A 24,237-nucleotide genomic window follows, 5' to 3' on the forward strand; every position below is an offset into this window, starting at 1 on the left:
GTCAGCCTGGTAGTTATTGGGCTCTGTGGTGCTTAGCAAGGTGCATCTGTGTATGGCACACATAAATTCTGTCACCAGGTCTGTCCTTGAAGTATTTTCAGCTTGGGAAGACTTACCAAAGTTTGTGCTTTATTGTTGTAGTATTCAAGATATCCAGGATTGCCTTAATGTAATGAAACAGTACTTTGGTGGAGGATCAAAATAAGAGATTATACAATAATGGGATTCTACTGTTTTCATTATTTTCTATATATTTGTGAAAATTTAGGTTTTTCTATTTTTCTTTCTTAGGTCCTCCTCCCCTCCTCTCCTCTCCTTTTCTCCCTACCAAACTGTATCTATGATGGCAGAAAAAAGACAGGGGATTCCAGTCAAAAGGGGAAAAGAATAAAGATCCTGATCCTATTAGTTCTCATTAAATTTTTTTTTTGTTGCAAATCACTCTCTGCACCTTGGGTACTTACACTCTATACTCTGCACTAGCCTTTAATTTGCTTTCAAGTGCAGTTCAAGGTGTGGATATTGATCTATAAACCCCTGATGGTTGGTCCCTGGGTAGTGAGCTACATCTCTTTGTGTAGCATTGAGACAGCTGAGGTCAATCAGAACGCTGGGCTAACAATCCCAAGATTTAAATACCATGAAAAGGTGTCCTTGAAAAAGGGCCCTCAGTTTAGGAATCTACTTCCCTGGTTGGTCTGCCTAAAATAGGATTACAAGGCCTGCTTTCCTAGCCAAATTTCCCTCCTGACTCGTTTGTGGAATAAAGCGCGCTTTGGGTCATTAAAGGAACTGGTTTTTGCTCACATATTAGTAATTTTGCATTGATGTATTTTGTTGAGGCCAGCTTTCTGTAAATAAGAGTCAGTAGCCACCTACATTTGTGATATCAGAGGAAACTGAGATCCAAAGAGGTTGTCTGGCTGAGCAAAGATTGTACACATGATAAACGACAAGGTCAGCCTTTGAACTTGCTTACTGTGTTTCTAAGTTTAGTGCTCATTCCATTGGACTATGCCCTAAATTATCATCACTTACTTGCTTACTGGATGCTTAAAATTTCATGTGGGAACTTATTTCCTTTAGCTTTGTGCCTGTTAAAATGCAGATCTTCCTGGAAAAGGTGGTACTTTAAGCTGCCATTACTTATTTACATTTATTTTTGAATATGTTGTAAATCCTTTTTTGAGTGAAGACTTTAAGAAAGAGAGAGGAGAAAAAGAGAGCATGCTGGTACTGGTACCTAAAAGAGAAAGAAGGGTCTTGTTGGAGGGAAGAAAAAGATCTGTGAAACCTCCCCCCTTCACAATTTTATTTAGGACCAATATAGCATCGTAATCTATTATATATAATATATAAGATAAATTACGTAATATAATCTATCTATTTATATATAATATAATCTCTCTATAAAAATGGTTTATAGGGAATAGCAAAAATCTAAAACTGGTTGAATGACCAGGAAAAAAAAATCCAAACAAACAAAAAGAGGAGTTGAAAAGCATTAAGCTGGGGAATTTTTAAAGAGTTAAACATATGTAGATTAATCACTACTCCCCTGCAAATGTTAATAATGATGAAAAGAATATATTGCATGAAATTTAGTGTGAGTAAACTTAGTGGGGAATCATTTATTCATTGCCTCTGTTTTACTGTTTACTAGGGATTGTTCAAAGGCTAGCTTTCCCCTACTGCAGGAGAAAGAGAATGGCTGTATTCAAAATTCAACCAATAGCTCTATAGGTAACATTGCAGCAAAGACATAAGGAAATGCTTTTTCTCAGTTTCCTGTGGTGGAGTGGGACAATTGTCTTAGAAAGACGCTGCATGACTAGTGGACAAAGCTGGGTCTCAGAATTGGGGATCAGACATTCTAATCAGGACCTTCCCTCCCACTCCCCTAAATCCAGGGTGACTTCTTCACTTTCTCAGTGGTTGTTTCTCCTCCTCCAACCCAGGAATAATAATAATGGTCACCTGCCCCCTCAGGCTCACTTTGAAGGACTTTGGTTGATGACAGGATTGCCCTTTATGTTTTTAACGTGCCACCCAGGAGTAGCTTTTCTCAATGGAACCCTCTCCCTCTTTGTCTGCCTCTCCCATAGAGCAACCTTTCATGGCTCTTTGCAAAATCAATTCTGTTCACAAACTTGCTCAAGGAATCAGAGGGAACTTGGAGATTTAAGTTCTCAAGCTGAAGTTACACAATAGGCGATTGCCAAATGTGAATGTTATAGGAATGAGATTTAACATGCTGAACGCAGTCTTATGCTGGATAATAATGGAACTGAGGAATGTGCAGCTGTTTGTATTGGATGTGAGCAGTACCAGTCCTTGGAGAATGGAAAATGGCAGGAACTGCCTCTAACTATTGTAATCTACAAGATTATCCCATTAATCATATTTGTCTCTGGGAGTACCTTAGTTTTAACTCTAAGTGTTGTTTTTCCCTTGACATATCACATGCAAGAAAGCCTCTAATTGAAAACATTGTGGGGACAAAATTCAAAATGTTCATAAGCAGACATTGAGTTTTAGCTGCCAATACAAGAGAAATAAGTATTGGTCTAACAAGCCTATTTGGAGTTTTGGTCTACTTTAACCCTCTCTCCTCCATCCCTAAAAGTAATATGTTTTCATTCATTCAGAGCACTTCAGTGTTGGATTTAGAACAGGAAAGGACTTTAAGGGTCATCCATTCTAGTGAATATATTGATAAGGAAACTGAGACCCAGAGAATTTAATTAGTGAATTTAATTTATTATTATTATAATTATAAAATAATTAATTTAATCTTAAAAGTCACACAGCTGGTAAAATCCAGGATTCAGAATCAAGTCCAAAGATTGTTCTATTTCCACTGCATAATGCAGTCTCTTTTAACAGACTTTGCCCAGGATTTCTGGGCATATTCAACACACATGCAACTTTTGAGATCAGAGGATGATGGCTCAGGTTTTTTGGTCAGTGAGAACATATACACCTTTCTCCTTTCCTTGACTCCTTCCCCCACCCTCTCTTCTCTTCTAGAGTTAGATAGGATGGTGGGAGTCATAGATTAGTTTATTGCTGGAGTGGATTTTTCCCTTAGGGGGAAAAAGCCCACAGATTCCTTTAGGAATGGGGATATTGGATTTTATTAATGACATAATATCAATAAACACTAGACCAGTTATAGCAGTATCTTGTAACACAAGCAGTTTCCTTTACAACAGCTGTTGTGACTTTTCCTGCTGTTTCTGGAGGTGCCCCTACTGAGAAGCTGTGCAAATTTTAGAGAATGTGTGTTTTTTTCTTAATCTTTAATTCTAGTTGCCTAAGAATATGGTACCATGGAATACTAGAAATATACCTAGAAAAGAGAAGTATACACACATACTCACATATATCTATCTCTATATATTATTTACATATTAGATTCCTATATAGGATAATACAGAATCTGTTTCCGAATATATGGGTGTTAAAAACCAAACACTGGCAGCAGGGAAGAACAATTAGTGAATTCATAAGTAATCTTCTATTTATTCCACAAAGGAGATAATTGTTAATATATTACATTCTGCCTTCATTATAGGCAAAAAAATGACCACTAACATATGGAAACATGCTACCATCTTATAAGGAAGTTTGCATTTCTTTATTTTCATATTTCACACCAAGGAGTTTAGTAAGCACTTTTATATGGAAACTGCTAAACAAAAGAAAAACAAAAAAAAACCTTTATTTGATTAGTTAGCTTTTTTGGAATTGAAATGTAAAAGTATAAAATTAAAAGAATGCTATGAATTTGTTCATAAACCTTCCTTTTTAAAAATCAGAACAGTGATTTCAAGGGTCTTTGGAGCTCTCTACCAAGCAGTCTGATGCTTTATTTGCAATCCTATAGTCTTAATAATAGCTACCATTTATATAGTGCTTATTTTGTGCCAGGCATGGTGCTAAATACTTTACAATTACCTTCTCATTTGATTCTTACAACAATCCTGGGAAGCAGGTGTTATTATTTTCATCATTTTATACAGGTGAGGAATCTGAGTCAAATAGGGTTGTTACTTGCCCAGGGTCACACAGCTAGTAAGAGTCTGAGGCTGAATTTGAACTCACATCTTCCTGACCCTAAGACCAGCATTGTCCACTGCACCACAGTTACCAGAAGCATTGAGAATTTAAATGATTTGCCCAAGATAGCATGTATTAGAATTTTGATTTGAACTCAGGTCTTTCTGATTCTAAGCCTTACTACCTCTCTAACTCATATACCTGCTTTTCTCCCTACTATTAACATTATTTGATATCCAATCCTTCCCCCAAATATTTTTTTTCACAGATACATAGTTATCTGGTGTTGATATTTCACATTTCAATAGATTTTGTTGTTTCTTAGGTGTTTTGCTGTATTTTTGTTTTGATTTTTCTTTTCTGTGATAGTGTTGCATATAATAAATGACATAGAGATTTGAGACAATACATGCGTCATCACATACACACCACTATATATAGATACACTTTTCTACATATAAATATAAACACACCTCTATATAAATATGTGCATATACATACATACATACATATGAGCATATCTATATTTACATATACTTGTACCTCTAGACATATGTATACACAATTTCTATTTCAGCTCTTGTAACAGTTTAATGTTTTTTTTTAACATTTTATTATTATATATATACATTTTATTATTATATATGAGGTATGTACTCTCTTATTCTTTTAATATTTAACACTGCAACAGCCTCATATATGTTCTCCTTCTGCCCCTAGTTCTCCAATTCATCCTCCACACAATTGCCCCCTCCCAAAAAAAACAAACCCAAAAAACAAAAAACAAGAAACAAAACTTCCTAAGGCAAAGGTCTGATTATGTCATTCCTTGGCTAATACCCTTACTTGCCTTCCTTCCCTTCCTCCAAATTAAGGAGATTTATGTTGCTCCCTACTATTTCTAGGAGAAAATGCAGATACTTCAGTCTAATATTGAATGTTCTCCCCAGTTTGGCTCCATCTACCTTTCCATTCTAATTTCCCATTACACTCTTCAGTGTGCCCTATAGTCTAGCCAAACCAGCTTAGCTGCTCCCCAAACACTGGATTCAATCTTCAGTCTCCATACATTGTCCTGGGCTCCCCCTCCCCTCCACTCCTGGCGTGCTCCCAATCAGCCTCCATATCTTAAAATTTCTTCACGGCTCACTTCAGCTACCATTTCCTACAGAAAACTTTCCTTGATCTCTATGGTTGTTTGCGTTATCCCTCTCTTCAAAATGCTTTCTATTAATGTCTATACAAATGTTATATTTACCTTTAGAAGAAAATAAGCTCTTTAAGGACAGGGGCAGTTTTATTTTTGACTTTGTGTTTCCAGTGCCAAGAACAATACCTTGCATGTAATAAGTACTTAATAAATGTTTGTTGAATTGATGACATTTCATTTCCTTAGTATGAGCATATCTTCCCTGGTTCAGATCAAGTCTCTTTATGTCTTTTTATTTTAAGTGATTCTTACCCATGTTTTGCTATAAATCCACCACGGATGACTAACAAAAGCTTTGGAGACCTTTCTCTTATTCATTCATAATGTTGAGAATTCCAGTATTTCATTGAGATTGTTCTTTTTTTCTCTTGCTAAAAAACAGGCTTCCTTTTCTATATGCAAATATCCTCAGTGATTGTTTTTCGACTAAATCTACTCATGAAGGGGCTGCTAAATGGCACAGTGTATAGAGTACAGGCCCTAGAGTCAGGAAGACTCATCTTCCTCAGTTCAAATCTGACCTCAGATACTACTTGTGACCTTGGGCAAGTCTCTTTACTCTGCCATAGTTTCTTCATCTGTAAAATAAACTGGAGAAAGAAATGGCAAAGCAGGACAGTACTTTTACCAAGAAAACCCAAATAAAGATCATAAGGAGTTGGACAAGACTGAAATGCCTGAAAAATAAGTACTCATGAAGATTATGAAGATTTGAGGTTTGTTATTTGCTCCAAAGGAGGGAGTCCTCACACCAATGTTATATTATCTGTTTATTAAAATCATAGAAATGGCTTACCCAAAGTCATATCAATGTTCAGTGTTAGAGCTAGAACTACAATTTGAATTTTTGTAGTTATGAAAATGAAACATAAAAAACTAAAACTATTAATAAAGTGTTGCTCTAGCTACATTTTCATAAACTATAAACTTAGGCACATGATTACTAGTGAGAAGCAGATTTTCTAAGGAAGTACTCATGTTTTCTTAGATTTATATTGCTTTTGTAAGGGTTCTCTTAATTGTCAGATACAATGGACTTTTCTCAGTCTTCATTTAAAAAAAATTTTTTTTTCTGCAACATTTAATGTTGAGGTATCAGAGAACTTGGGTCTGTTTCGTCAAATACCTTGCAGATTTTCAGGTCCCAGAGACTAACCGAATACAGACATGGTAGGTGCCAGTTTCTTTCCTCATTCCAAGGTGATCAGAGGTGATATATGTATATATATTATTCTTTTATCTTCAATTGATGAAAAATTCACCTACTTAACAATGGATTTTGTTTCTTATGTGTATACTGGGCACTGGATACTAGAGAGTAGAGGTCCCTTATATTTTACCAGCTGTCTAGGAATCACTGTATTTTGGGAGGAGGGGGAGAAATGGGAATCAATATTTTAATCCCATAGCCCAAATAATGATTTTGTTGTTCAAACATTTTTTCAGTTGTGTCAGACTCTTTGTGACCCCATTTGTGGTTTTCTTGGCAAAGATTCTGTAGCAGTTTGCCATTTCCTTTACAGATGAGGAAACTGAGATAAGTGACTAGGATCACTCAGCCAGTAAGTGTCTAAGGTCAGTTTTGAACTCGTAAAGATGAATCTTCCTGACTTCAGTCCTGGTGCTCCATTTACTGTACTACCTAGCTGCTCAAGTTTAGGACCTGAATTGATAACAAATACATTAAATGCACTTGTAGAGCATTTTCAAGTTTAGAGAATTTTGACACCTCAATTCATATTACTCTTTCAATAGCCCCAGAGCTGGTAGCACAGATATTATCATTCCCCATTTGACAAATTGAGAATCTGGAGCACAGAGAAAAAACTTTGGTATAAATTTACTTAAGGTCTCTTTGGACTAGAAATAGAATCCAATTCTTCTATCTCTCAATTACATGATTTTACCATCTACCATACTCTCAGATCTTTCTATAAATACAGGCAATCAATCAACCCACATTTATTTAGCATCTACTCTGTACAAAGGCTTCTCATTAAATTGGTTAAAGGATATAGAAAGAAGGTGACCTATTTTAGGAAGAAAAATCCTGGATTTGAAGTCTGAAGGCTTGCATTTGATTTCTGATTCCTCTATCTTGTGACTGTGTGACTACATTCAGGAGACACAATCCTTGGATTTTAGTTTCTTCATTTATAAAACAGAGATAATGATACTGGTATTACTTATTTCAGAGAGTTGGAGAGAGAATAAATGAAGTTGTTCGCAAATTTTAAAGTGCCATACAGATGCCAATTATTATTGTGAGTAGTGAGGACATGAATACTACTTTAACTTCATGATTAAATCTTTAAAATTCACTGCATAAAGGATTTATGATTTCATCAGTATGGAACTTTGTTCTGCTAAGACAGATCACAACACTGTTGGGTCTTGGTAATAATTGGCTTTGGAAATTTCTGTGCCCCAAAAGTTCAATTTTCTGTGGCCAACCTGGTGGTGAAGCTATCCAGACTTGACTAGGATGGTTCTTAGGTAAAAAGTACATGGACCAGATGTTGATTTGAAAAACAAAAAGACACTGATCTGAGTTTTCCATCTAAGCTAGGATTTCACTTCACTAAAGTTCTGCTATGATGCCTCATCATGGTGAGATGACCATAGTTTCTACAAGGCTATGACAATGGAGGGCAAGCTCTGAAAGCCCTATCAAGATGGAAGACCATTTGAGATGCTATTGTTCAAGTCCTAGCCAAAGCAACTTTAGAAGGACTCAGTACCAGAAAGTTGGCTTCAAACTATTGATTTTTTTTCTATACAGCAAATCTAAAACCGGGATAGGGTTTTGATTTGAATTAATAGAAGGAATAACTCACAGTAAAGATGAAGCTTCAAAGGAAAGTGTAATTGTTTGCTTAGGTTTGTTCACTGGGTTACCTCTTTAAAAAGATGCAGGAATGAAGAATCAGAGACACTTGGAATCAAATTCCGTACCCAATATTAACAATATGTTTCATTAATAATGAGCATATGAGCTTCAGTTTTTTAATATGCAAAATGGGGCTAAAATGATACTTGTATAATTCGTAGGGCTGTTGGTTTATAGGACCTGAAATAAATTCTATATAGAATAGACCTAAAAGGAACCCCAGAGACCAACCAGTACAATCCTTTCAATTTATATTTGAAAAAAGAGAAGCCAGTGGAAGTTATGACATTTCCCTAATTAAAGTATAAATAAAAGAATATGCATATAATAAGTAAAATATAATTAATAATAAAATACAAAATAACTAAAATATAAAATTTTTATGAATAGGAATGGTTTTATTCTTTGCACCTTCTACAGTACCTAGTACATAGTAACCACCTAATAAATGCTTGTTGATTGAATAACACTCAAGGAATAAGTTTAAGTATGAAACAGTATTTCAACTCTGGTTATCTGACTCCAAAGGCAGTATTCTTTCCATCATGTCTTATTGTCCTTTTGAAAGTCTTCCCATAGAATCATCCAATTCCTGTTCAGCATTAGGAATGGGACTGAATCCATCCTTTGTTTTCTGATGTCCTTCTTGCAGTGCTTGATCAGTTGTTCTCTTTGTCCAGGTGCTACCAGTGATGTTGCCATCTGTTCAAGGTTACACAAATAGTTGATAGAAGGTTTGGAGTATGGAATCCCATCATTTATATAATCCCAGGTAATTTCTTGGTAGCTGTAATTTTTATAATGTGATATATATATATTTTCTTTCAGTGATAAATGACATCCTATAGACCTACTCTTTTTCCCTGAAAAAGATTTATTCTGACTGATTAGTGCCTAATCAATTTAAACTTTCTTTTTTTAGTCACCCACTATGTTATATACTATGCACATAAATAGGAAGCACGTGTAGATTTTTGGTATTTTATCTTTTAATATTTTTATTTTTACTCCATCATAATGAATCAGTTGATGATTCTAGACTGTAATAGAAAGGTTGATAACTACCTTACCAAAAAAATTAGGCTGTTTTATTAGATTCAAACTAAAATGATATGAAAAGAAAGTATAACATAGCAAACACCTCTTTTTCCAAGCTCCTAATTCTCTTTTCATATTTTTCTTTTCTAGCTCTTACTCCTTTCTCCAATTTCCTCCTCTGTTACTCTCATTTGATTTTAAAAAGCTTTTTTAAAGTTATTTTTTTCCAGACTCATGCTTTAACTCTTCTAGAAATTCTTGTGGGACTTGTGCTGAGGAAAATTTTTTCTTTGAGGCTTTGTTTGTGCTATTTTTTTGGGGGGAAGATAAGTCATTTTCTTCTTTTATAGGTTTTGAGTTTTCCTTTTACCATAATATCTCTTTATGGTGGGATTATGTTTTTTTTGCTTTTTTGCTTTTTGTTTTTGTTTCTTCTTCAAGCCTATTTCTTGACTTTCAACTTTATGTTGGTGCTAGGCTCTGTATACTTCTGGAATGGGAGATGGGGATGGCTGGCCTGAATTTCTGTCTTCTTAATTTTTTTGCTGCTTTCATAGCTCCATATGGGATCTTGCAAACTTTCAGTGTTCCCAAAGTGTTGTGATGTGGGGGAGGGTTCTCCTGGGCTGAGTTCTAAAAGTTGAAGAAAGACCTAACACAATTAGAAAGATCAGATAAGAATCCAGGTTTGGATTCTCTCCTTCTTATATCCAAGAGTTTATATTCTATTGGGGAGTGAGGGAGGGTGTAGGGAATATAAAAATAATTTAATAAATTAATAAAGTTAAATAGGATTATATAATTTAATAAAAGATAGTTTGTGGAGGGGGACATGATTAACAACTGGGAGGATCAGGAAAGACTTCATAGAAGAGATAATACCTGAGCATACTTCAAGGATGAGAAGGATTCTGAAAGATAGAGATTAGGAGGGAGTGTATTTCAGATACAGAAGAGGATTTGTCCAGAATTCATAGAGATAGGAGGTGGAATGTCAAATATGAGAAACACTAAAAACTAGTTTGACAGGAATGTATAGCCCATGAAGGCATGCCATGTGAAATCTGACTGAAATGGTAGATGCGGACAACAACAAAATGTGGGGAATTTATAGTGTATCTTAGAGGCAATAGGGAGCCACTGAAAACTTTGATATATTTGACTAGGGGAGTGATATGGTCAGACCTGTACCTCGAAAAGGTTATTTTGGTGGTTGTGTGGATTATACATTGGAGAGGAGGAAAGAATGAGAGCAAGAAGACCAATTAGGAAGACATTTCAGGAGTCAACGTGAGAAAGGACAAAGCTTTAAAAAGAACCAAGATTTAGCTAGAACAGGTGAAGAATGGTTTTGGGGACAAGGGGAAGACACCGAGGTTTGATTCCTCTCATTTATCTTGGTCACCTGATGTTTCTTTGACTTTCTTGAGGTTCAAGTTTTGAAAAGTGATTAGTGATCAGTAGCTATATTGTCCAATCTTTTCTTGAGGTCATAAAGTCTATTCTTGGCTGTCAACCTTTTCCATTAATTGCCATTTCTAGGAATCATTTAACAGGCTGAATTATCAAAGTATGATCAAATCAAATCAGTAAACATTCGTTATAAATCACACTCTTTTGGTCCATATTTAGACCATAAATTCACTGGTGGGATCCTTAATGTGTCATTTTCCAGTATATATCTATACATTTGGAAAACTTTCTTTTTACATTTCTCTATAAAAAGAACAGAAAAAGGGTAATATATAGGAAACCTCAAGTCTATTTTGCATAACTTGTTTCTTTTGTGGATATATTTTGAATTTAACATGGTAGTTACAACATGCCCTCTTTGTCTATGTTCTCCCTGAACTTCCTTCTATTTTCTTCTATTTATTTTCTTAAACAATAGATGATGTTCTTTTCTACTTACTTTTAGTATAACTATTAATATTATGTGTTCTCTCCACTCCTGCTACTACCAAAAATGTCCTTCCTTGGAAAAGATAAGTATAATCATGTAAAAAAATTACACATATTGAACTGAAAATATTAGTCTCAGTCAGCATCTCTAATTCATCACTTCTCTTCCAGAGATGGGAAGCATGCTTCATCATATTGTGACTAAGCATTATAGTTCTCCAGTTTTTCACAGTTGTTTTCCTTTACAATGTTGTAGTCATTATAAATTGTTCTCCTGTTTCTGCTCCTCTCATCTGATATCAGGTGAAACAAATTGTTCCAGTATTCTGAGTTTGCTCTCTCTCTCTTCATCTCGTTGTCTCTCTTTCTCTCTGTCTGTCTTTGTCTCTGTCTCTGTCTCTGTCTGTCTTCCTCTTTCCCCCTTTCTCTTTGTCTCTCTTTCAGTCTCGGTCTCTGTCTATCTCTTTCTGCCTCCCTATCTCTGTCTCTCCCTCTCTTTGTCTCTGTCTATATATGTATGTATATATACATATGTGTGTGTATTTGTATATATATATATATATATATATATATATATATATATATATATATATAGTTTCTTCTAAACAGCTCGGGATAGTGATGCATTCCTGATATTGGTGGGTCTGAAACTGGCAGATGTATGCATTAATGCATTTGATTTTCCTTTCTGTTCTCCATGAAGTATAGGCCCTAATTTCAACTGAGGGACCAAGAAAGCAAGGCGATGACCCAAAGGTAGAGAGCAATTAGAAGGGGAAAAGAAGAATCAATGGATAGTCCAATGACTATCCTCAGCCCCTGCAGGAGTGTTAGTTATATTATCCCAGTAAAGAAATAGGTGACATCTCTCTCCTAGCTGCTTCAACAGAACCACTGATCCTTAGCTCAGCTGCAGTTCGCATGGAGCGTTCTATATTCTAGTCATCATTCCTCACTGACTCAATAACTTCCCTACTCCTTTCAAGTGGATCAGGAAGCAATTTTGAAACATCTTATATGTGTAACCAATCCTCCCAAGCATAGAGTATAATGTATATAAAATTGAAAGTATGGGTAACAGTAGAAAAGTCCTGGCTGGAATATTTTTTGAGCCTCCTGGAATTAACCGAAGGAAATGCCTCTCTCTGAAATGCTCATCTCAATAATTGTCTTAAAATCTTGCCACTCGTGCTTTCTTTAAGTCATAAACAATATATTTGCAGCTTGAGTCATCTTCAGGGGGCAATCATGGCTTCCTAGGCCACCTTCCCATTCAGGGGAAACTCAATTACTTCTGCATATATTAGATGCAGGTGAGCTGAGGTTGTATGAGCTTGCAGCCTTCACATTGCCCTCCACAGTCCTTAGGCACCGCTCAGGTGTGGGCTGCAATTTTGAAGATATGGCCATTTTGGAGACATGCAAGAAAGGAGGGATGGTGCTTTAGGTATACTGACCCCTGGATCTTTTAATTTATATTTCTTTTACAGATGGATAACCAGAGCTTTAGAGGGTTTCAGTGATTTGCCAAGGTCACAACATGAATGAACACTTAGAGAAGAAAGGGGTTGGGATTTTCTATTCCTTACTTGATCCATTTTACCGAAAACAATTAAATCAAAATCATGCCTTGATGGCCCCTCTTAAGTTATAGTTGAATGAATGAATGAATGAAAAGTAATTTAGTTAGTGCCAATGTGTACTAAGTTTTGGGGGTACAAATACAAGAGGAAGACAATCTCTGAGTTCAAGAAACTTATATTCTAATGAGGAAAGACTTGATAAACACATTTCTATATATGTGTGTCATAACTATGTGTGTAATTGTCAACAGACTATATATAACATACATATTATATATGGCTTATATCTATATGTCTCTTTGTGTTTGAGGGGATGTTAAGAAGAAGTCACAAGAATAGTGAATTGATCCATAGGGCTAAATGCACATGCTCTTTTCTTAAACAATGATGTTTGATAGTGTGATTTCCTCTTAATTGTTTGATGTAAAAGAAAGAAGCAAAATGTATACCCTTTAGCAACATAGCTACTGTCATATGTTACTGAATATGAGTATATTCCTATTCAAATAGTAGCATTATTTCTTTATGTAACAAGGCTGTCTTGATGTGTGTGCCTTGATGGGAGGCAAGAACAGTTATGTCTAGAATATCTTCCCTCTCTTTCCCCCTGCCAGGAGGGGAAGCAAGAGATTGGGACCAGAGCCTGTCTACTTTGATCTTCTTACAGAGAGCAGGTACTGGACTCCTGTTTCCTTAATTATTAATCCAGGGGATGTGATTTCTAGGCCTTAGTTAAACTTCTGATCAATGTTTCCTAATGGGGAAGAACCCCAAACTTTATATCCAAGGCTTGACTTCCTTCCCCCAAATATCAGTTCTATAATCATCCCATGTAATGAGTTGTAAAGAAATTCTTTTATCCAAATCAACAGAAAAACAGAACTCAGAGAAAGTATACATAAGAGAATATATACCATACAAAAAAAGACTGAAGGAACTTTTTTTTGGGGAGTTAGATAACAGTTGGACAGAGACAGAGAGAAATAGAGAGAGGGAGAGAGAGAGGGAGAGGGAGAGAGGGAGGGAGGGGGAGAGAGAAGACGAACAAGATGAAGACAAAAACAAAAACAAAGAAGATGAAGATGAAGAATATGAAGACGAAGATGAAGAATGAGAGAGAGAGAGAGAGAGAGAGAGAGAGGAAGAGAGAGAGAGGAAGAGAAAGAGAAAGAGAAAGAGGAAGAGGAAGAGGAGGAGAAAGGGAGAGAGAATGAAGGAGAGAGGGAGAAGGAAAGGGAGAGGGGGAGAGGGAGATCTCACCCCATAGCTGTGGATAAGGACATGACAGAGACTACTAGTTTGTCTAATTCAAGTTCTTCCCAGAGCTTCCCACCCTGCCCCCTCACCCCCACTTTAGTGACCTGAAGAGAGATGGATATTACCCTTCTTCTTTTTAGAAACCGTAATCAGAAGAACTGAAGAGGATGGAGTGATATCTCAAACCACCCTGTCCCTATAAAAGTCTAGGCATTGATCTCTACCGTTAAGGAAAAAGTCTCATCCTAATGGCTATGAGGCTTGAATTACATTTATTTTATTGATTCAACACTGACTTAATCACTGAATTTTGAGAAGAGAAAGAAATCAAAAATAAATTTAAAATGTGGAGACTTTGGAGACTAATCATCTCATGGATGAAAGAACAGAGAAGTCCAGATGGGAAACCTCATTTTGGTAAATAATGCTACTTGATATGTATATTATAGTTAAGGATTGAATTCCACTAGTGTCCACAGCTGGGAAATAATTAGCAAATGCAGGAATTGTATTTTTGTTTATATTTTATTTCTTGGACTGATTCTTTAAGAGGTTGGTATTAGTAAATGAAATTATGATCACATGTCACAAATACATTTGATTTTCACAAGTTTTCACATTCCATCCCAAGTTATAGATTCATCAAATATTTTCATTCACTAATGATAGCCTCCATAATTACTGAAGGGCCGGATTAAGCAAATAATTGACCCTGAGAATAGAAATTTATTTATTGTTTTCTCAATGATATTTTATTTTTCCAATTACATATGAAATAATTTTCACCATTCATTTTTGCAAGATTTTGACTTTAAACTTTTTCTCCTTTCCTTCCTGCTCCCCAAGAAAATAAGCAATTTGATATAAATTATCACATGTACAATCATTTTTTTTTTTGCAAAGCAATTGGGCATAAGTGACTTGCCCAGGGTCACACAGTAAGTATTAAGTGTCTGACATCGAATTTGAACTCAGATCCTTCTGACTTCATAACTGGTGCTTTATACATTGTATCATATAGCTGCCCCAATCAGCTTAAACATAATAAGGACATGAATTTAAACAAAAGCTCAATTAAAAATATCTTAATAAATTATTCTTTCTTAGTGCAGGCATTACATGAATTTACCATTAAAATATATATTCTGATACAACAAATTCATGTAGATCTAAGAGACTAGTTTAAGAAGAATGGAGGTCAGAAGAAATTATATAAGGACATTATCAAAGTCTTTCTGAAGAATTTTGGTATCAATTAAGTATTAATTTTGAGAAGTAAAAGATACTGGCACAGGACTGTCTAGAATGGTGCATTCACATCAAAGAAAACACTATTCTCTGCAAAGCAGAATACAGTAGCATACACACACACAAAATGTGAGATTTGCAAATTTAGAAACATATCCATCCCAAATGTTCATATAAACTATTTGTGCCTAACCCATGATAGAGCTTTCCCACCTTATACTGACACATTGTATAATGATCTTGACATTGTGATATTATTTTTGGTCCTCTTACAGTAATGAAGACAACAACTATAAATTCTTGATTCTATGTCCTTTGTATGAGAACTCAAGTCTTGACAATAGGATTATGGATTTAGTTGCAAACTAAATAGACTTACTCATAAGTAACGTGTTTTTTTTTTTTTTTTGATCCTTTCATATAAACTTTTATTTTGGAAGCTTTTGCCACTAATCACAACACCATTAATAAAACCAATGTTCAATGTTCAGTTTAAGGTGTTGCTTCATTTTCTAGTTGCTCAAAGGGATTATTTCCAAAAGAGAATCCCTCAGGTGAAGGTTGAAGTAAAAACCTTTCAAAAACTTCTGTTTTTTCAATTTTAAGAATTCAAGGACATTTTTATCTCACAATGAGGCATTAAAGTAGGATATTATTTTACTTTTTGATTTTAATGGCATTTTATATTTCCAAATACATACAAAAATAGTTTTTAACATTAACCTTTGCAAAATGTTATGTTCCAAATTTTCTCCCTCTTCTTCTCCCTCCCCTTTCCCCAAGACAGCAATAATCCAATATAAGTTAAACATGTGCAATTCTTCTAAACATATTTCCATGTTTGTCATGCTGTGAAAAAAAATCAGATCAAAAGGGAAAAAAACATGAGAAAGAAAAAAAAACAACAAGCAAACAAACAAGAGCAACAACAAAAGGTGAAAATACTATGCTTTAATTCACCTTCAGTCTCAATATTTTAGAAGAGGATTTTTAGTGGAAGAGTGAATCATTTCTAAGTGGTACAGTGGATAGAGTGCTGGGCTTGGCGTCAAGAGACCTGAGTTCAAATGTAGACTCAGATATTTTACTAGCTGTGTGACCCTAGGCAAAATACTTAACTCTGCTTGCTTCAGCTTCCTTTTTTTTTTTTTTTTTTTTTTTTTTTGTAAAATGAGCTGGAGAAAGAAATGGCAAACCACTCTAGTATCTTTGTCAAGAGAACACCAAATGGGGTCACAAAGAATAGAGCAAACTAAAATAACTGAACAACAATATTCACTGCTATGTGATTCACCTTACTAATCACTAACTACTATATGATTAAGGTACTGCTCCTTTTATGTGTAAACAGTTTGGTTTCTGAAAGGGGAAGGAAAAAAAAACAACCCACGAACATTTGTGTAGGGAGAGTTAATAAAATTCAGTTGTTGATAAACATAACCTCTCAGATAAAATGTTGAATAGAGACAGGAAAGACCAGATAGTGAACTCTCACTCAGATGAATACATGTGTTTGAAGCAGTATGATTGAGGCAATGATGGCTGTGGGGCTTTATGGTCCATTAAGTCATTTGTATGTGACTGTTTTATAGATTTTTTTCTTTTTTCTTCATTTTTTAAAGCACAATTTTTTTAATGTTCCAAATTCCATCCCTCCTTTCTCTTCCCTCCTCCCTCCCTGCCCAATGACAAGGCAGGAAACACAAAACAAATTTTTGCATTAACCATGCTTAAAATAAAACCAAAAAAAGTAATATAATTGCATTGGGTCTATCAGTTCTCTATCTGGAAGTGGATAGCATATTTAATTATGCATCTTTTGGAAATGTGGTAGGTCATTGTGCTGATCAGAATCTTTTAAAATTGATTATTTTTATGATATTGCTATTACTATGTAAATTGTTCTAGTTCTATTCAGATTACTTTGCATTAGTTCATATTGATCTTCCCAAATTTCTCTGAAACTATTCCCTTTACCATTTCTTAAAGAGTAATAGTGTTATATCACATCCATATATCACAGCTTCTTCAGCCATTTCCCATAGTTAGTCATTTGCTACTTTCATCTCAATTTCCAATTGTTTGTCATCAGAAAAAGAACTGTTGCAGATAATTTTGTACATATGGGTCCTTTTCCTCTTTTTTGATTTATACTTTGGGGGTACAGTCTTAGAAGTGTTATTATTGGTTCAAAGGAAAAACCCTTGAATACTCTTGAAAGGGTACGATTGAACAACCTTTTGGACGTAATTCCAAATGGTTTTTCAGAATAGTTGGACTGGTTCACATCTCCATGACAAGTGTATTACTGCCTCTATCTATATCTTTTTTTTTTTTTTTTTGCATTCCCTCTAGTAGTTGTCATTTTTCTTTTTGTTCATCTTAATCAATCTGATAAGTGTAAGGTAAAACAACTTTAGAGTTGTTTTAATTTGCATTTTTAAAATTAATTATTTAAAGCACTTTTTCATATGGCTATTAATTTCTTCCTCTGTAAACCGACTATTCATATCTTTTGACCATTTGTCATTTCATAACTAATTAACTAAATTATAAATCTTACAAATTTTGGAGGATTAAGGATCATTCATTTCTTCCTGACAGAAAAATTTGTTTCTCAAGGTTTGTCTCATAAAATAAATATCGATCAATGACCATAAAGAAACTATGTAAAATATTAGAACCTTTTAGAAGCCAGTGGATGAAAAGATATAGGACAAGATAGGCAGGAAAAAGTAGGAGAATGGACTGAGTTGAGGAATCAACAACAAAAAAAAAAAAAAAAAAAAAAAAAAAAAAAGCTAGAGAGGAAGACATAGGCTTCCAGCTGAGACAGCTGACCCTTCAGCTGCTCTGATGGAAACTCACAGTCTGGAAGACACGCATTGCTTTGTGTTTTGGTAAAAGCTGGGACAACTGCTGGGTGGTTATTAGAAGAGAACTGAATCTTGCTTCTATATGCAAGGCATTTGGGCTTAGTGCAATCTTGTGTCATCTACAGGCTGAAAGAGGGAAAACTTCACTGGGGTGTCCGTGTTACTTACTCATTACTGACCTCTATGATTTGAGAGGAAGAAATAAAACTGTATCTGAGAATCATAAGGCAGATTTTGCATGTTTCTCTGTGAGCTGTCTTTTGTTGTCAAAAGATGCTTGGAGCTGATTCAGCAAAGCAGAATTCCTTGAAGATCATGGGTGTTCTTGGGCTTGTTGCAGAAAGCATAACACTTGTTCTCAGCACCGTGTTGAGGTGCTGAAATAAATGTGCTCATCCCTGCTTTGTTGCTTAAGAGCACAAGAGCACCTTTTCCTGGAAGAAGGGCAGCTAATAGACTTGGCTGTATGTAACACAGTTTATTCTTGAAGGAACCAAGACCTCAAAGGCCTGAAATCCAGAGTTTTGAACTGCTTCATGGTACATGAGTTTCTATTTATCTGCCTGCAGGCAGCTAAGTGGCATTGTGGATAGAGTGCAGGAACTTTTCTTCCTGAGTTCAAATATGACCTCAGACATTAGCTGTGTGATTCAGTCCCTCAACCATGTTTACCTCAGTTTTTTCATCTATAAAATGAGCTGGTGAAGGAAATGGCAGACTACTCTGGTATTTTTCCAAAAAAAATTTCAAATGGAGTCCTGAAGAGTCATATAGAATGGAACAACAATAAAACACTATTTTTCTTAATTATGTACTCATAAATAAGACTCATAAATGAGTCTTGCTTGATTGAATGTATTGGTGGGAGAGTGTGATCTATATCCCCAGATTATCTGAGAAGTTTTGACTATCTATTAAATGTTTCTATTATTAAATATTAAAACTATTATATTTTGATTATTTCTGTGCTTCTGGTCTTCTTTTGATTTGCTGACTTACAATAGTTTAGTAACCTATTATTCTATTTGAAAAATCAAAGTATTATTTAGGCCTTTGGTTTTCTCCCCCCCCCCCCCTTTTCTCCCTTATTTCTGTTCATTCTCAGTTTCTCTCCTTGTTAATGTATAATAATCATGATGAAAAAGGTCTGGGAAAGAGGGTAAAAATCAATGTCAGTTATTGGTTACTCCCTGAAACTCTTTCAAAAGTTTGATGTGGGAGGAGGTTGAAACCAACATATAAATAAGGGGGATCTGTGGGTTTCATTTATCCAGGCACATCCTGTTTGTAATTACTTGAGATTACTGAGAGTTGGCTGGACTTTTGAAAGGATTTATAGGGTTTTAAAAAATAAAGGTAAAGGGAGAGGAAATTTGGCAAGATTTCCCTCCTCCCTTCTACACCCTCCCTTACTCTCTTTTTCTCTCCCCCCTCCCCTCAGGCAACATCTTGTTTTTTGTTTCATGGGATTTTGTTGCTTCTATTTTCAAGGCTAAAAGAAAAAAAATAAACTGAGCTTTAATGTTAATCAGGTCTCATAAATTACAGGACACACAAATGCATTAAGCAGCAGCATTCATGTTGAGGAAAGATTCAATATTTGTTTTTGGCTATTTGGGATTTCAATGTTTGAAGTTATAGCGTGCACTCTTGTAAACCTCATTCTGATTTTAAACAGCAGCATCCTAAGATGAACGATCAAGATTAAGACGTTTTGTCTTAACTTAATTTTTATTCCTTTCTAGAAAAAAAAATGCTCAACATAACATAAGCTGGGCCCACTCAAATCAGGGCCATGCATATGTTACTCGTTCTGTCAGGCTCACAACCAATTGGAGTGTTAGCTATTTATAAATTCAAGGTTGACGGAAACCATCTTACCACAGAACTCCTTCCTTAATAAAAGAAGATCCACTGGTAGGTGTTGGTAGCAAATGTTTAACAAGTGTTTCCGGCCCTGAAATATGGAGAAGGAGGGGAACCGTATGGCAGCAGCAAAGGAGGCAAGAGAATGCACAATGAAAAGTCTGCAAAGAAAAGAAGATGTTAGAATTAGAGTCCATATGGAGATGAATGTGTCACTTGGGCTGTTGGGGCCTGGAGAGGTCCAAACCTCAAAGTGAGGAAAGAATCTTAGACTGTAAAATACCAGCTGCTGGACCACATGCCTTGGTCTTATTTTTATCATGTAATTTCATCTACTGGCCTGATCAGGTCACCTTCCACTCCAGTAGACAAGTACCAGAGACCACTTGAAGAAAACCTAGATTAACTCCATCACAACATAGGGAGATATAACAGCAGACTATGATGGTTTTTACCTGTGTTGCTGACCCTTTGCTGAAGTATTGTTAGGGATTATTCTCCATTTATCCTGCTTTGATATCTCATGGTATTTTGGAAGAGACTCTGGGTTCTCAAAAGCTTTCTTAAAGAGCTTGCCATTTGATTATCAGTCTTACTGTATTTAAAGAAGTTTATATCCATAAAGCAGGGCATAGAGTAATTTATTTTTGCCCAAAATTACTCATGAGAAGTGCTGTCTATTAAGATCTAGAGGGGATGTGATGTTAATTGGTGGAGAAAAATACTCACTGATAAAATGATGCATCTTTCTAAGTATTGAAGCATTAAGGGAACAATCATAGGAAAATAGCACCAAAAATTCATCTCAGACTTGCAAGATAGTTTAATCTTTTATCAAGAAACATTAAAAGATAGAAAACTGAGCTTCATTGTATTCAGCAGAAAGAATGAAACACTAGAATTGAATTCTTAGAGGATCTCATATTGAACTTACAGAGACTGTTCATATTGATGTAATTAGCATTGACATTTTGTTTTACTGGTATAGAAGAGTATGGGAAACAGATCTCTTGATACTTTTTTTTTTGTTCATTGGAGTGAGCTCACAAATCATCATAGAAATAGGGAAACTTTCTACTTTTTATAGAAAAACCATTGCAAAAAAAGGAAAGAAAAGAAGAACATCAACTTAAGTTGATTGTATAGTGAATATTTTCTTTATAACAAAAACAGGCATATCTCAATTTAAACAACCTGTTTCATTTCTGCCTTGATATTCCTAATCTCTAAACATATACTGCTTTGCACAGAGAAGGTGCTTAAACAGTATTTGTTGAATGAATGTGAAAATCAAGATTAAAAATAAAAGATAAACTAAAGAGCAACTAAGTGGCACAGTGAATACAGTTCTGGGCCTAGAGGCAGGAAAACCTGAGTTCAAATCTGGCCTCAGAAAAGTCCTGACTACGTGACCCTGGATAACTCAATCCTGTCTCATTTTCCTCCTCTGTTAAAAAAAAATTAGAGAAGAAAATAGAAAATAACTCCAATATCTTTGCCAAAAATTTCCAAATGAGGTCATAAAGAGTTAAATTTGACTGAACAATAATAAAAGGACAAGATATTTGCTTTACAAAATGTTTACTCCTTTTACTAAAGAACTTGTCTTAAGATGCATAGGAAAGTTATTTTGAAAGGATAATTTAATTTATAAAATTTTTTATTTACATGAACTTTTTCATGATAATGTATATTGCTTAAACTGAGATAAATCTAGAATCACTTTCCTCCCTTGAAAGAGGAAAAAGAGAAAACAAAAGAGAAAAAGTTCATATTCTTAAAGAAGTTACTGCAATAGGAGGAAGAGATGATAGACTGCATTATGGTGAATTAGCAAAAAGAAATTCTGTTTGTAGAGAAATAACCCCTTCAGTCACTGTATGGAGTTATTCTATTCTGTGAACTATTATTTTCTATGGCTGACTTTATTCTAGACATTATCTAATTATGTGGAGCAGCTAAAGAGGGATAGAAATATTTTGAGGTAAGGATAGAAACAACAACAGGAAAAGGATTCACTAGGTGATCACCCCAAAAATGAAGAAATAACATGGGACAGATATTGGCTTTCTGGAAAATTAGACAGAGGAAAGTCATGTTAATTTGCTCAAATTAGAGGAAAGTTGTTCTACTTGAGTTTTCTCCGATGATTCATTCCAACTTGGATATAGTGCTAGATATTAGAAGTTGAGTTCAGTGTCTGGCAGAGCTTATTCATCTAAAAATATTTTTAGTGTGGGCCTGGCAACAGACTATGTGATTGTTACCTGTGGACAAATCTACCTAAGCATGGGGAGCTCCATCACCAGAAGGTCAACTACCAGATGATGAGATTTTGGACTGTGGAAGCTATGTTGACTTGAGCTAGGATTTCGTAAGTAAGATCCCATGCAAAGAATCAGTGTAAAGAAAAAGTAACCATACTTAAAAGTTGTAGGCATAAGAAAACACTTTCCCAGGCAAATGATATCAATTATATATCACTAGATGTTTTAGGAGCCATTGTGACTGGGGAGAAAAGTCATTGCTCTGCTTTCAGAGGACCTGGATTCAAATATCCCTTTGATCTTTACTACCTATGTGACTTTGGGCAAGTCACTGAACTGTATTGGTGGTCTCAATTTCCTACTCTGTAAAGAGAGGTGGAGGGGTCTAGAGACCCTTCTATATTATATTATATAGAATCTCTCCTAAAACCTTATGTTTAGTAGGAATATGGCACAGCCTCCCAGTGCCCTGGTAATCAGGATATGTGATCTCTCTTTTCTGGGTGTGTTTCCCATAAACATATTATGCAAAGATTGAGGAACTCCCTGTTCCCACCCACCTTTTATATTTTTGTTTTTGTTTTTTAATTTTTGGTGAGGTTATGACAGCTAGTATATATCAAACATCTGAGGCCAGATTTGAACTTGGTCCTCCTGACTTCAGGGCCAGCTCTCTATCCTTTCACCACCTAGCTGCCCCTCCACCTTCCCTTTTAAAAGAACTTCCTTAACTTAAATAACAGTTGGAAAAAGGTGGTTGCTATTTGACCACTATGTAATAATTAAGACAAAGAAGATTATTTCTTAGATGCTGGATAAGAGGTTGGCTACTTAAGATATAACAAGCCAGATGTGAAGCCCACTTACATTAAATTCATTTTTTTTTACTTTGTATATCTTTTCCTAGAGTGATTCTTATAGTTTTATTCCACCCCCAAAATTGAAAGCTTAGGGTTTTAATTCATTCTAGCAATCCACAAAGTGAGAAAAAATCATTAAATAATCAGCATTCTTGTGTGGTCCTCTTCTACTTCCATAGAAATGGTGTAATATTGTCAGAAAAGAGTACAGAATCTGCTAAGCATTACATAGTTCATAGCTCTCACACAAATATTGATTTAATTGTTGCTGTTCTTAATGAGAGATCTTTGTCTAAAGGCCAACAAATTGACATACTATTAAAAGAATTGAAGCACATCTACATTGAAAATCTCAATATAAATGCAACCAGATGATGTAAAGAAACTATAGCTCATTAATGATGAAAGATGGTTTACTTGGAAAGACAAATAAGGAGTTGGTGGAATGAATTTCATTATTCAAAGTCATCAAAAGACATCATTTGATGGGATCCTTTATCATTCTGCTTAGCTGTGCTCAAGATGAGCTTAAATCAAGGACATGAAATGAAGATACTTGCAGCTTACATTGCAACATCCATTAATAGAATGAAGAATGAATGAAATTTTCTGCATAACTTGCCAAGGTCCTCCATATCAAGTCAACATACATTTTGTTAATCAGTGAGTACAGTGTGAAAGAAGACATAGGAAAGACAATAAAAACTATGATGTAAAATGGTCAAGATTAAGAAATGAAAGACTATAGAATGTTCAGAAGACTTACACTTGAATATGATGAATTCTTTCCTCAAGGAGAGAATCAGAAGTCACTGAATGTAGTGAGCACCAAACAATCATGGGCTCATAGTCTTCCTCTCTAACAACATCCTTGGAAAGTTCAATGTTCCTAATGTTGACCTAGTGTTGTGAGTTAAGCACAAAATTCTTTATCTTCTCTATCAACCAGGAAGAATTTATTAAGTGTCTACTATGTGCCTACACACAATTCCAGTGAACTTTTCTATTGTACTTTAGCCATATACCAAGTTGGTCACACCTCATACCTTACCACCTTTCAGAAATACATCAGTTTTAAAAACTAGAACTTTTTCACTCTTCCTATTCTCTTTTCCCTTTATTATCATCTTTAGTTTATTAAGATCCCAATTTTCTCAGTCCAAGTGCTTCACACTGAC

The sequence above is a fragment of the Sarcophilus harrisii genome, chromosome 1 (genome assembly GCF_902635505.1).
Source record: "Sarcophilus harrisii chromosome 1, mSarHar1.11, whole genome shotgun sequence".
Lineage (NCBI taxonomy): Eukaryota > Metazoa > Chordata > Mammalia > Dasyuromorphia > Dasyuridae > Sarcophilus > Sarcophilus harrisii.